Source organism: Hyaena hyaena, unplaced genomic scaffold, assembly GCF_003009895.1.
Source record: "Hyaena hyaena isolate Hyena2069 unplaced genomic scaffold, ASM300989v1 scaffold_653, whole genome shotgun sequence".
NCBI classification, from domain to species: Eukaryota; Metazoa; Chordata; class Mammalia; order Carnivora; family Hyaenidae; genus Hyaena; species Hyaena hyaena.
In genome coordinates this window covers 936,518-949,412 of record NW_024081287.1, presented here as the reverse complement: position 1 = coordinate 949,412, position 12,895 = coordinate 936,518, and the positions used below count along the sequence as shown (strand labels likewise).

General features: G+C 42.6%; 1 pseudogene; it reads left to right on the top strand.

Moving 5' to 3' along the window:
* Nucleotides 1–6,216: 6,216 nt before the first annotated feature.
* On the top strand, nt 6,217–7,332 carry LOC120219861 (annotated as a pseudogene).
* The last annotated feature ends 5,563 nt before the right edge of the window (nt 7,333–12,895 follow it).

The window sequence follows — 12,895 nt, the reverse complement described above, 5'->3', positions numbered from 1 at the left end:
ATGGTAGGTCATGGAATTGGGACCTGTCGTAGAGTTCCCCTCAAGACTCCATGCTAGGTATTTTACATATGTGATCTCGTTTTATCTTCACCTCGCCTGCTAGCTGGGCACCCTTGAATATAACTCTGGTGGCTTCATTATTTCCCATCAGAAGGAAGGCTTTGCTAGTACAGGTCACCAACCTCACTCTCTTAGCTTTCCTCATCTGTTAGCTGCCTCCTTCCACGCTTTCTTTTTCTTCCTGCATTTCTTCCTTCCACTAGCTCAGATATTTCTCCTAAATCTCAACTCTCAACAGACTAATAGATCTGCACTCTGAATTGGCATTTCAGCTGGCTTTGGGAGGATAGGTAGAATTCAATAAACAGAGATTGAGGAAGGGCATTCTTGGTGGAACAGTAAATAAAATGGTCCCATTTGACCGAACAAAAGGTACAAGTAGGATATAAGACTAGATTTCAAATATTTGCCTTTACATTTCAGCTCTCTAAGACAGCTGTTTCTACCCAGAAACACAGATTCACCTTAAGTATATTAAGTGTATGTATAATTCGTATAAGTAGAATAATAATGTTTTAAAGCCAAAAAGAAATCAAGACATTGCCTGGCCCGACATATCCATTTTTAAGTGAAAGAACTGAGGCCTTACCAGGCTTAGGGAGTTGGAGTGTTACAGTAGTTAAACGTGGACATTAGAGGGGTGCCTAGGTGCCTCAGTTGGTCAAGTGGCTGACTCTTGATCTCAGCCCAGGTCATGATCTCATGGCTCATGGTACTGAGCCCCACACTGGGCTCTGCACTGGTGGGATGAAGTCTGCTTGGGATTCTCTCTCTCTCTCTCTCTCTCTCACTCTCTGTCTCTTTCTGCCCCTCACCTGCTCACGTGTGTACACATGTGTGTGCTTTCTCTCTCAAAATAGATAAATAAACTTAAAAAAAAAAAACAAAAAAAATGTGGACATTAGAGTTTGAAGACCTATGTTCAAATGTCCACTTTGACAAATGTTAGGTTATATGACCTTGAACTTAGCAGTGTTTAAGATTCCTCATCTATAAGATAGGAAAATGATAGAATCTACTCCAGTGGGTTGGTGTGAGAATTAAATGTTCTTACAGGTAAAACACTTAGCACAGTGTCTAGCACATAGTCAGTCTTGACTAAATATAGGTGAATGTTATTTTTTTAAATTATTTTTTTAATGTTTTATTTATTTATGAGAGAGAGAGCATGAGCAGGGGAGGGACAGAGAGAGAGGGAGGTACAGAATCTGAAACAGGCTCTAGGCTCTGAGCTGTCAGCACAGAGCCCAACATGGGGCTCGAACCCACAAACCGTGAGATCATGACCTGAGCCTAAGTCGGACGCTTAACTAACTGAGCCACCCAGGCGCCCCTAGGTGAATGTTATTATGATTTCCCATGGCTATTTGGCTGGTAAATACCAGAGTTGGAGCTAGTCCCTAAACCTTTTAAGCAGTAATTGGACATCCTCCCCATTTCCTAGAAGCTATATCTTAGGGTGCTTGTCGAACGCTGTCTGTGAAAGTATGGTGGCTCCTCTGGTCTGCTGTTTAAAGAAGTTCTCGGTTATCCTCCCGGCTACCATTCGGCTACATTTGCTGCTGTCTGCTCTCCCACCAGCCTCAGCAACCCCACCGTACAATGAGTACTGCGTCCTGTGAGGTTCCAGGGGTGAGGGGCATGAAAAATTAGCAACGAGCACATTCTGTATTCGGCAATGTAGTTTACAAGTTCTGATATAGTCAAGTTCTATTCATTTAAATTTCAAAGGACAAAAAAAAATCATCGAATTAAAGGGGTTTGAGTTATCTGTCATCCTGCAGAGTGTCAAACGTACTGGCTTAAGTTTTGATGGTTCCTTAGGGGGAATCACTGGGACCAAGAAAAGCCTTCCGTTAAAAATTGAGTGTCTAATCCTTCAATAAATTGTGATGGAAGAGAATCATCTTTGTCTCTCCACCTTTCCTTTCTGAGTTTCTGGTCCCACTTTTCTTTCTTTTTTTTTTTTTTTAAGAATTTGTATTTTAATGTATTTTTTTTTTTTACAAATAGTTTATTGTCAAATTAGTTTCTACATAACACTCAGTGCTCATCCCCAAAGTGCCCTCCTCCATGCCCATCCCCCCCCCCCCCCCCCCTCCATCAGTCCTCAGTTTTTGTCAGCATTCAAGAGTCTCTCATGGTTTGCCTCTCTCCCTTTCCCCCACCATTTCCTCCCTTCTTCTCCCCCTTGTTCCTCTGTTATGTTCCTCCTAATCCTCCTATACGTGTAAACATATGATATTTGTCCTTCTCTGACTTATTTCACTCAGCATAACACCCTCAAGGTCCATCCATGTTGCTACACATCTGGTCCCACTTTTCAAAACTCCCCCAGCCTCATGATCTTCATGTAGTTCACACTCTGCAATGAACCATGTTACTCACCTTTTTTTTTTTTTTTTTTAAATCTCTCAGACCTAGCTCGGTGTATCTGGGGTCTCCCAGGTACCCACATGCTGTTGAAAGGACTTGATCAGTGCCACATGTACCGAAAGGATCCCCTCTTCCTCCCCCTTCAAATCTTCATCCCCTCAGTTGATGTCCTTAGCTAGTTGTCAGCTTGTTGCACTAATTTACCGAAAAGCATGACGACAGCTGAGTGTGAAATAAATGTGCATTTTATAATACAAACTACATTCAAAGAGGGGTATTTTAATGGTGTAAGTCCAGGCAGTATTTTAAGAGGGTCAGGAAGACATCTTTTTGGGCAGCTGGACTTTCCTAACACCTTGCATTATCCCACACCAATTGAAACTGACCTCTCCTATAAATAAAGGCTCTTTGACTTTTATTGTTACACACTTCACTTCAGATTTCTTAGGCTAAATTGTAGATGGCCTCCATTCTATATATGACTGTATTAATGACCCTGCCTAAGTCATTTCCTAAAGGGCACAGTTTTCTTTAACCTTTGAAAAAGTTAAACATTGTCCCATTGTTCTCTTTTCCTTGAAAGCCAGCCAAGGACCCAATACCCTGATCACTCACTGACCACTATCCTGCAGACTGCTACATAGAGAGCACTCAGTAAATGGTAGTTATTTTAGTATTGTTATTTACTATCAGTGTTATCGCCTTAAAGAGAGGAGAAAGCCTCACCTTTGCTCTCCTTTCAGATTTCTTTCAGAAATTGGACTTAAGCATCACTTTAGGAAGAGATGGATAATTCACAGGAATCCAGTTTTCCGGGTACCACTTGCTTCTGCTTCTGAAAGAGAGGCTGGAAGAATGGTTAGGGTTAATTGCACTGCTGGGGGCCTGTAATCAGCCTGGCACAATCCATCCTTAGTGTGCCCTCCATAATATTCATGATAAAGTGGGAATCACGCAGGCAATCTCTGGCTCAAGAATAGTTCATAGCGACAGGCCAAAGATTTGTTCTCTGATTGTGCTTACAATTCCTTTAGGGCTTTCTCCTGGATGGACCAGAACATTCTCTGTGTCTTGCTCTGTTTGTTTTTCTGCCTCAGACAACAATTTAAAAAAGAGAGTCTCCCCAGTGGCCTCCCAGCAAGTAATTCTTTTGGTCTCTACTATAGTACTTCATTTCCTTCCCTTAGGACAATTCTTGCACGGTGATCGTCAAATGGTGTGATTTAACTGTCTTCTTCTTTGGATGGTGCTAAAAGCAAACAAAATCTCTCATTACTGGTTTTGATGTCCTTTTCTGGCTAGGTGTTACATGACGTCTTCTGCAGCCCACTGTATTTCTGCATTGTACTTGATTCACCAGGCCTTCCCTGCTCCCTTGCTTTCCTCAAGTGTCTGTTACCCCCGAGCATCTGGTTGTTTATATTTGAACATCTGGTCTTTTTGATTCATAGCAAAAATTGACTTTGGCCTTCCAATAATGAGATTTTCAAACATCCTAGAATTATAAAATGTTAAAGGTGGAAGGACTTTTGCAGATATCAGAGGCCAACCGATTCCTTTTATAATGTTAAACCAAGACTCAGAGAAGCCAAGTGTCAGATGCAAAGCTACAATGCTTTTGGTGGGGGAAAGCTAGAACCAGACCCAAGACTTCTCCTCCATTTATTTCTTGTGAGTTGGATTATCATCGCTGGAAATAACACTAAGGGTCTTCTTCCAACATGTTTACCTTTTCACATCAGTGGTTTTCCTCATATGTTTCCAGGAGGCTCAGAGAAATAAGAATTCCACATTGAAAAAAATGCAGCCACAGGAAGGCATGGCTTACAGAGTTGGGACTCAGATGATGATGGACAATAACCAGTTCTCACATTTCTACGCTGTCAGTTCTACTATTTTGTTCTCTATAATGCCGGCTATGTCTAGGTTTCAAGACTTCTGGAAGCCTGACTCATGTAGCTTAGGGTTCTTTATGAGGTTGCTGGGTGGGTTTTCCATAGCTGCCTTCTGTAGGAACGGTGATGCCTTCAAATAGTCAGAGATCTACCCCCACGCACACACACACACATTTTGAAACTTTTTTAAAGTTGAGGAGGTGTGTTCCTAAATAATACCAACTATTGGATACAAAAAGTATTCCCTGGTCAGGTAATCTGAAAAATACAAAATGAATCAGAATTAAATAGCTTAAGGTCAGTTGGTTCATTTTTACTGGAATTCATGGGATCTTTAAAATAGTAATGTGAATCCTGAATTTCTAAGGGAGGGTGGTGAAATACGTAGAATTTCCCAAACGTATTTGACCATCAAATCATTTATGGGACTTGTGTAACATGGAACAAACTTTAGGAGATGTTAAATTTCCTGTGGGTTTCAATTAGAGTCTGCAGTATTCCCTTTGTTCCCAAACTATCTGTTTCAAATGTTAAGATCCCTTTCCCTGGGGTTTGTTGTCTTAGATATAATGACTAACACTGTGCCTCTTTTCCTCATTATTTATCATTTTAGGACCCAGATGCTATTATTTCTAAGCCTGAATCTCTCCACACAGAGAAATTGTGGGTTGTTTAACTCTGACCTCATACCTGAGCTGCTCAATTCCTATAATTATTTTCAACTGTCCTATTCTTTTCTACACAGTTTTCAAGGTGCAGGGTCAAAGAGGTAATGATAATTATAGTAATGACAAGTAGCATTTCTGAGTGTGTGCAGTGGGCCACATATGGTGCTAACAGCTTTACATGTAACATCCCATTTAATTGTCAACACAACACTGTGAGGTAGATATTGTTCTGTTTTACACATGAGAAAACTGAAGTGAGCTTAAATAACTGCCCAAGAGGGTCCCAGTGAAGTAGGGGAAGCTGTGATCGAACATGATTGTGTTCAGCTCTTAAGGATTCCAGGCCCTTCCAGTGTTCGTTCTGTTTCTTAATGGATGTGCTGCCACAATCCTTTCAGAGCAGAGACCACAGGGTCTAGACCACAGTAAAATCTTCTGTGCTTGACACAGCACCTGGCCTGCTGTAGCCAATACTCCTGTGAAGGGAAAAATTAACCAACTTGCCCAAGCCATTCAGCTAGTAAATGGTGGACCTAAGATTTGAACCACCTCCCACACCTTATGGTGGTTCTTTCCCCAAAAGAACCATGCTCTGTGTACCAAGTGATCTCTTTTTCTCCTTGGAGGTCACATTCACTAGGCTTTTGATCATCCCAAACAAGGCATTTTATGCCCCCATTCATTCTACATGCTTCCCTCCCCCTCCCCCTCCCCCTCCAACACATTCATTCTGCCCTCTCCCAAGCGGACTGTGGATCTAGACCTAGGGAACTAAATCTACCCGTAATGGCTAATACTCTGGTAAGCTAGAAAGCACTTTTGTGGTTCTTGTATGCTCATTCTGTCGGAGGTGCTTGGACGTTGGCTGTTCTCAACCCCAGACTTCACATTTGGAAGCTCTCCCAGATGTTGAAATCTTTCCGTGTAAAATGAGAAGGCGTGCACGCCTGGAGGCCTGGAGGGGCTGGGGGCGGGCCCCCCGCGGCCCTGCTTCTTCATTGGCTCCACCCACGCACCCGGTCCTGGCACCCCCTGAGCGCCACCGACACCCCCACGGGCCGCGGGACAGTGGATGGCTGGACACAGCTGGGCAAAGGTATTAGTGGCGGTGTCTCTCTCCATGACTTTGGCCTCTGCGGCCGTCAGGCTCAGCAGCTGCCCCAACATCTCGCCGGTTGGAGCCCATTTTCCTCATGTGGGTCTCCTCCAGGCTTAGCATGTCAGATTTGAATGGCGCTGCTCAGCACCCCCAGAAGAAGTCCAGGACGTCTCCATACCCTGGCTCTAAAGTGGAAGAAGCCAGGTTCCCCAATGAGAAAGTGAGCTGGCTGGTCGAATGCCAGAGCACAAACCTGACTAGTACACTGCCGGCTCTGTCTTGGTCCAGCCCATGTGGGCAGACCCTCCAGTGGGCAAAAGGAGCTTCTTTCCTAAATTCAACGAAAAGGATGGACAGGCTGAAAGAAGGAGCCAGAATGGCTTGTATGAGGTTGAAATTGGCAGACCTAGAAATCCTGCAGGCCAGACAGGGCTAGTTGGCAGAGGACTTTTAGGGCGGTGGGGTCCCAATCATGCCGCAGACCCCATTTTAACCAGGTGGAAGAAGGATAGCAAGGGAAATAAAGTTACCCATCCTGTTTCTGAGAGAAGCATCCTGCAATTTGGAGCCATCAAAAGGAAGGACTGTGGAGAATGGGCCATCCTGAGCAGAATGGTATGGCTGGGAAAGAAAATTAGTACCACCCTGAAGAGAGAATTTGGTGAGGGAGCCATGAACTCCTTACAGAAATCCAGAGCAGAAACACAGAAGCTGAAGAAACAACTTCACAAACTGTTCAGCCAGGAACACTTTGTTTTTTATGTTTTTTCTTTATTTTTATTTTTATTTTTATTTCTAGGAGAGAGAGAGAGACAGCGTGAGCAGGGGAGGGTCAGAGAGAGAGGGAGTCACAGACTGAAGCAGGCTCCAGGCTCTGAGCTGGCAGTCAGCACAGAGCCCGACGCGGGGCTCGAACCCACGAACCGCGAGATCATGACCCAAGCGAAAGTCGGACGCTTAACCGACTAAGCCACCCAGGCGCCCCCAGCCAGGAACACTTTGTGGTCTATATAAAGGCTATGTGGATGATCCTCGAAACACAGATAACGCATGGATGGAGACAGAGGCTGTGAACTACCATGATGAAACGGGGGAGGTAATGGACGAACTTCCTCTGGAAGCTGGTGATGATGCCAAGAAAGTGAAGCGGGTAGACATCACTGATCAACTCAGGCTTTATGTCAGCCATTCCCAGTTTATTCAACTTGTGTCTGAGAAACAAGGTGCCCACTAGAGTGAGGGCACATGTCCCAGGTGCTGTGAATATTGACTTGGAGTCTCATGAAAGCCAGGGGCCTTCAAATGGACATGGAGGTAAGAACTCCCACTGAACAGGACAGGGAGGGGACTTCTTTCGGTGATTATTTACAAAACTGTTCACAGCGTGAAGGCTTTGTGTCAGGGAATAGTATCAAACACAGGAGATCAGGATCACAGACTTTTTGGTTTTCCGGATGGAAGAAGAGGAAGACAGCTATTGTATATGTTGTATACGTGACTCTTAACCACATTGTCCAACCAATGCTCTCTGGAGAATTGTAGGTGAGACAAAGATAACTTCTTACCAACCATAACCACTGCTTTTCAGCTAGCCTGAGTTTGTCACTTTTTTTTTCCTCCTGATGTGCTAAATTGTGGTCTAACCTAATGTACAACCTGGTATTTTGGATTACATTTGTTTTTCAAAGGGAGTTTTATGTGGTCTTGCATTCATTGTCTTTAAGAATGAAAGCTCTCTGGTTATTCTTGTTTTTAGGATCTCTCATTTTATGGGAAAGGTTTCCTCTCTATTTTATTCGTAAGGATCAATTACTTATGAACCAGAAAAACAAAGTGCAGTGACAAAATGAGCTTACTATCTAGCCCTCTGGTTATCAGAACTATTTCTGAACAGAATGGACTAAGCTCAGAATATCTCTCTGCCCCTTCCTCTCATCTCAGAAGACCCAGCAAATGTGAATTCCTGTTGTGAATAAGTCTTTGTCAGGAGATGATGTAATCTGAGCCTAATAAAAATGCAATTCATGCCTACCTTTTCTCAATTAAAAAAATATATATGGAGAGAGAGAGAGAGAGGAAGAGAGAGACTGACAGACAGAGATGTTCAATAGTCAGTTTGCAAACATAGAGATGCTCCCCTGATGATCATGAATGAGGGGATTCCAGGGGCACCTGGGTGGCTCAGTCAGTTGGGCGTCTCTCAATTTTGGCTCAGATCATAATTTCATGGTTTGTGAGTTTGAGCCCTCTGACAGTGCAGAGCCTGCTTGGGCTCTTTCCCTCTCTTTCCCTCTCTCTCTGCCCCTTCACCCTCAAAAATTAATAAGTAAACATTTTTAAAAAAGAATGAGGGGATTCCAAACCACTGCAATGAGCTTTTTCTGGCTAGAGTGGAAAAGACTATTGCAGGTATTGATAACTACATAAGGAAACACTTTAATAACAGTAGCTAACACTTCTATCCACTTACTACATACCCACATTCTTGTAAGTGCTTAAGAGAACAACACCAGGGTTCTCTCATGTCCCAGGTTGGGCTCCCTGAGGAGCAGTCTCTGAGAGGGAGATTATTAGCATTGCAAGATGTTTCTTAGGGACAGCTGTTCAGACCACCTCCTGGGGAAGGGAGGGGAAGGAAGCAGGATTGGATAGCGTCAGACATTAAAGATGAAGTCCAGTGAAGGCATCAGCCAACCCAACATGGAGCTCTGGAGCGGAGAGGCCCTTCTAGCTGTCCTGAATTGGGAGTTCAGGCCTTTATACCCCTGTTGACCAGTCACTGGACACAGGCTGCCCCTAGAAGGAGGTGTCACCTTGGGAGAGACAATTTTCTCAGCCTAGGCAATCACAAAAGAGGGCTGACAGCTGAAGACCATCTCCCTGGTAACACTCCTAGTAGTTAAGAAGGAGAATTTGGAAAAGGGGAGGGGGCAGGCATCATAGGGTCTACAACTTATTGTTATCTCAGCTTTACAGATAACATAACTGAGGCACAGAGAGGTTACAGAACTTGAACCAAGTTGTACAACTACAAGTAAGAGGTGGTGGGAACAGAGCGCAGGCTGTGGGATCTGTGGCTTACCTCCTTGGCCACTACACCATAGTCCTTTCTGTAGTTACACTCAACAGTCTCCAGGCTCCCTGTGCACTGCTCCTATAAAAAGAAATGACCATTATATCTTTTCCTACATGCACATTTGGTCGGAGTTCCCTTTTCTAAACTTGAAGGACACGGGTATGGTCTCTATTGGTTTTCTCTTGAAAGATGTTGTATTTACACGGGTGATGATAATTATAAAAAGGCCCACCCTGGGATGTCCTGCATTGTTCACGCTCAGGAACAAATTGAATACATTGCTTTTCTTTGTGAATTCTATGACTGCTTGTTGATGGAACCATTTGTCCTGTATATTAGTCTCATTCCAGCAACTTTTCCAGGTGACATATGCTCCCTGTCTATTTGAATAATTGAGGTACCTGGTTGGTCAAACATATTTTGAATGTTCCTCAACTTATTTCATTCTTTTTTTTCAAAATGTAAGTTCCTAAAAAAAAAAAAAAAACAACACTTGTACTTAGACAGATACATACACACACACACACACACACACACACACACACACATCATTGCAAAAACCCCTGAAATAACGAAGGTCTAATCTCTCAAATTTAATATATCTAGAACAGAATTCTTGATTTTTTTCTCCCTGAATAAAACTGTTCCTCCATCATTCTTCCCTGGTAATTGGCACCAAAATCCATACAAAGTTGTGCAATAAAACAAGGAATTAGCCTAGGTTCCTTGCTTTTCCTCACTTCTCACATCCAATCCATCTGCAAAATTTAGCTCCACCCCCAACAAAATATATCCCAAATCATTAATTGCTTTTGGCCTTCACTGACCCCCCTTTTAATAAAGCCACCATCCCTCCTCCTCTAGACAACTGCAAGTGCCTCCTCACAGGCCCCTCTCCTTCCACGCTTGTCCTCCTGTGGGTCAAATTCCACCCCTCCCCCCAAATTAAATGACATTGTAAAGAATGTCAGTCATATGATGTCCAATCTCTCTTAAAACCATCCAATGGTTTCTTTTTGCACATAAACTAAAACACATACTCCTTACCCAGGCTGACCCATTCTGAATCCCTGAATTCTAGTCTGACCTGGTCACGTTTCACCCTGGGCCAGTCTCGCCTTTCTCTTCCTGTCATACTTCATATTTGCTTCTGCCTCAAGGCCTTGGCTTTGCTTTTCCCGCCTAGAATGTCCTTCCATATCTGTACAAAGTGGGGCTCTTAGGTCATTCAGGTCTCATTCAAATGACACTTCCTCAAAGAGACTTTTTCAGGTCACTTAATCTAAAGTAGTTTACCCAGTCCATTATTACTCCCTCACCTTGTTTTATTTTCTCCAGAGTATTTAACACCAGCCTAAATTATCTTGTAAATTTCTGTTTTCTTACAAGTGAGTGTAGGCGTTTTTCTCTCCTAGTGACTGCTATACCACCAGTATCTAGATTAGTGTGTGGCAGGCACATCCACAAATTATTTGCTGCTGCCAACAGTTTTCTATATGCTCTTGTCTTTAAAATACAAATATAAATATAAATACAAATACAAATATGAATATGATCACACTATCCTTGGTCTAACTTTCTTATTTAAAAAACATTTTAGGGGTGCCTGTGTGGCTTAGTGGGTTAAGCGTTTGACTTCAGCTCAGGCCATGATCTCACGGTTCGTGGGTTTGAGCCTCGCATTGGGCTCTGTGCTGACCGCCAGCTCAGAGCTTGGAGCCTGTTTCAGATTCTGTATCTCCCTCTCTCTCTGACCCTCCCCTGATCATGCTCTCTCTCTCTCTTTCAGAAATAAATAAAACATAAAAAAATTAAAAAAAACGTTTTGTCTTGAAATAATTTTAGATTTACAAAAAAGTTGCAAAAAATAGTACAGAGAGTTCTTATATAATCCTTCACCCAGGTTCTACAAATGTTGACAATTTATTTACATAATACAATTATTGAAACTTGAAAAATTAACATTGGTTTAATATTTTTTACTATTAATTAATCTACAGATATCATTTACAATTTGCTAATCATCCCACTAATGTCCTTTTTCTGTTCTAGTATCCAAGGATTCCACATTACATTTAATTGCCATGTCTCCTTTGCTTCCTCCAAATCTACGAAAGTTCTTTTTTTGTCTTTCACGACCTTGACACTTTTCAAGGTGCTGGCCAATTGTTTTTCAAGAATGTCCCACAATTTCAGATTATTCTAACATTTTCTTAAATTTTTTAATGTTTCTATTTACTTTTGAGAGAGAGAGAGAGACAGAGTGCAGGCAGGGTAGGGGCACAGAGAGAGGGAGACACAGATTCTGAAGCAGACCCCATCCAGGCTCTGAGCTGTCAGCTTGAACCCACAAATTGTGAGATCATGATGGAAGCTGAGAAGTTGACACTCAACCGACTGAGCCACCCAGGTACCCCTATTCTAAAATTTTCATATAAACAGGTTGAGATTATACATTTTTGGCACGAATACCACAGATGTGATGTTGTTTAGCTAAACGTTTATACTGAAAAAATGAAGGTGTCTTTTTCAGTGTAATCACTACTATATATTAAATAGTATATGCTATATTTTATTTACTACTTTTTTAATTTACAAATTTATTTACAACTTTTCATGCCCAATGTGGAGCTTGAACTCATGACTCTGAGATCAAGAGTTGCATGCTCTACCAACTGAACCAGCCAGGCCCCCCAGTATATGCTATATATTAAAATATCACCATCAAATTTCCAGCCATCTTTTACTGATTTTAAACAGCATTTTTATATTTTTATGCACACACACACGCACATACATACACATACAATTGAATATACGTATTCTAACCCTCCCGCTCCTTCTCCATAAGAGAAGGTATCCAGGAAGTTCTGAATCTCATTCACTATACTCTCGATCTTCTTTCTTGAAGTTCATGAAATGACACTTAAATGCTGTGTCTTAACCACTCTATCAGTTACCTATTTCTACCAAAAATTCGGGCAAACTATCCCAAAACACTATAGGATAAGATAGAAACCATCTAGTTCACATGTTTGACGGTTGACCATTAGGGCTGAGTTTGACAGAGTGGTGTCTTTTGGTCATGCCTGGCTCATTATCTTAGGAGATGAAAGAGAAACTTCTCTGCACCTCATGTCTCTCATCCTCTATCAGGCTAATCCAGATATGTTCTTATGACAATGGCAGAGGAGCCAAGATCTAATGGAACCGTGGAAGAATTCTTGAGTCCCAGGCTCAGAACTGGCCCTGAGCCATTTCCATGCATCCTAATAGAAAAACCAAGTCACGAGACCAACCCAGATTTGGTTCTACCTCTTTAGTGAGAGGAAGTGATTCTACCTCTTTAGTGAGAGGAAGTGGCAAGTCACATGTCCAAGGGCACGGACTCAGAGTCACGGGAAAAACTGAGGCCATATGAGCCTATTGTGGCTTTTTTCCCCTAAGAGTTTTATTGTTATATGTTATATCACATACCATATAGTTCACCCATTTAAAGTATACAATTCGGTGATTCTGACTATATTCACAAGGTTGTACAACCATCACCACAACCACTTTTAGAACATTTTCCTCACCCTGTAAAGAAACTCCGGGGGCGCCTGGGTGGCTTAGTCGGTTAAGCGTCCGACTTTCGCTTAGGTCATGATCTCGCGGTTCGTGGGTTCGAGCCCCGCGTCGGGCTCTGTGCTAACTGCCAGCTCAGAGCCTGGAGCCTGTT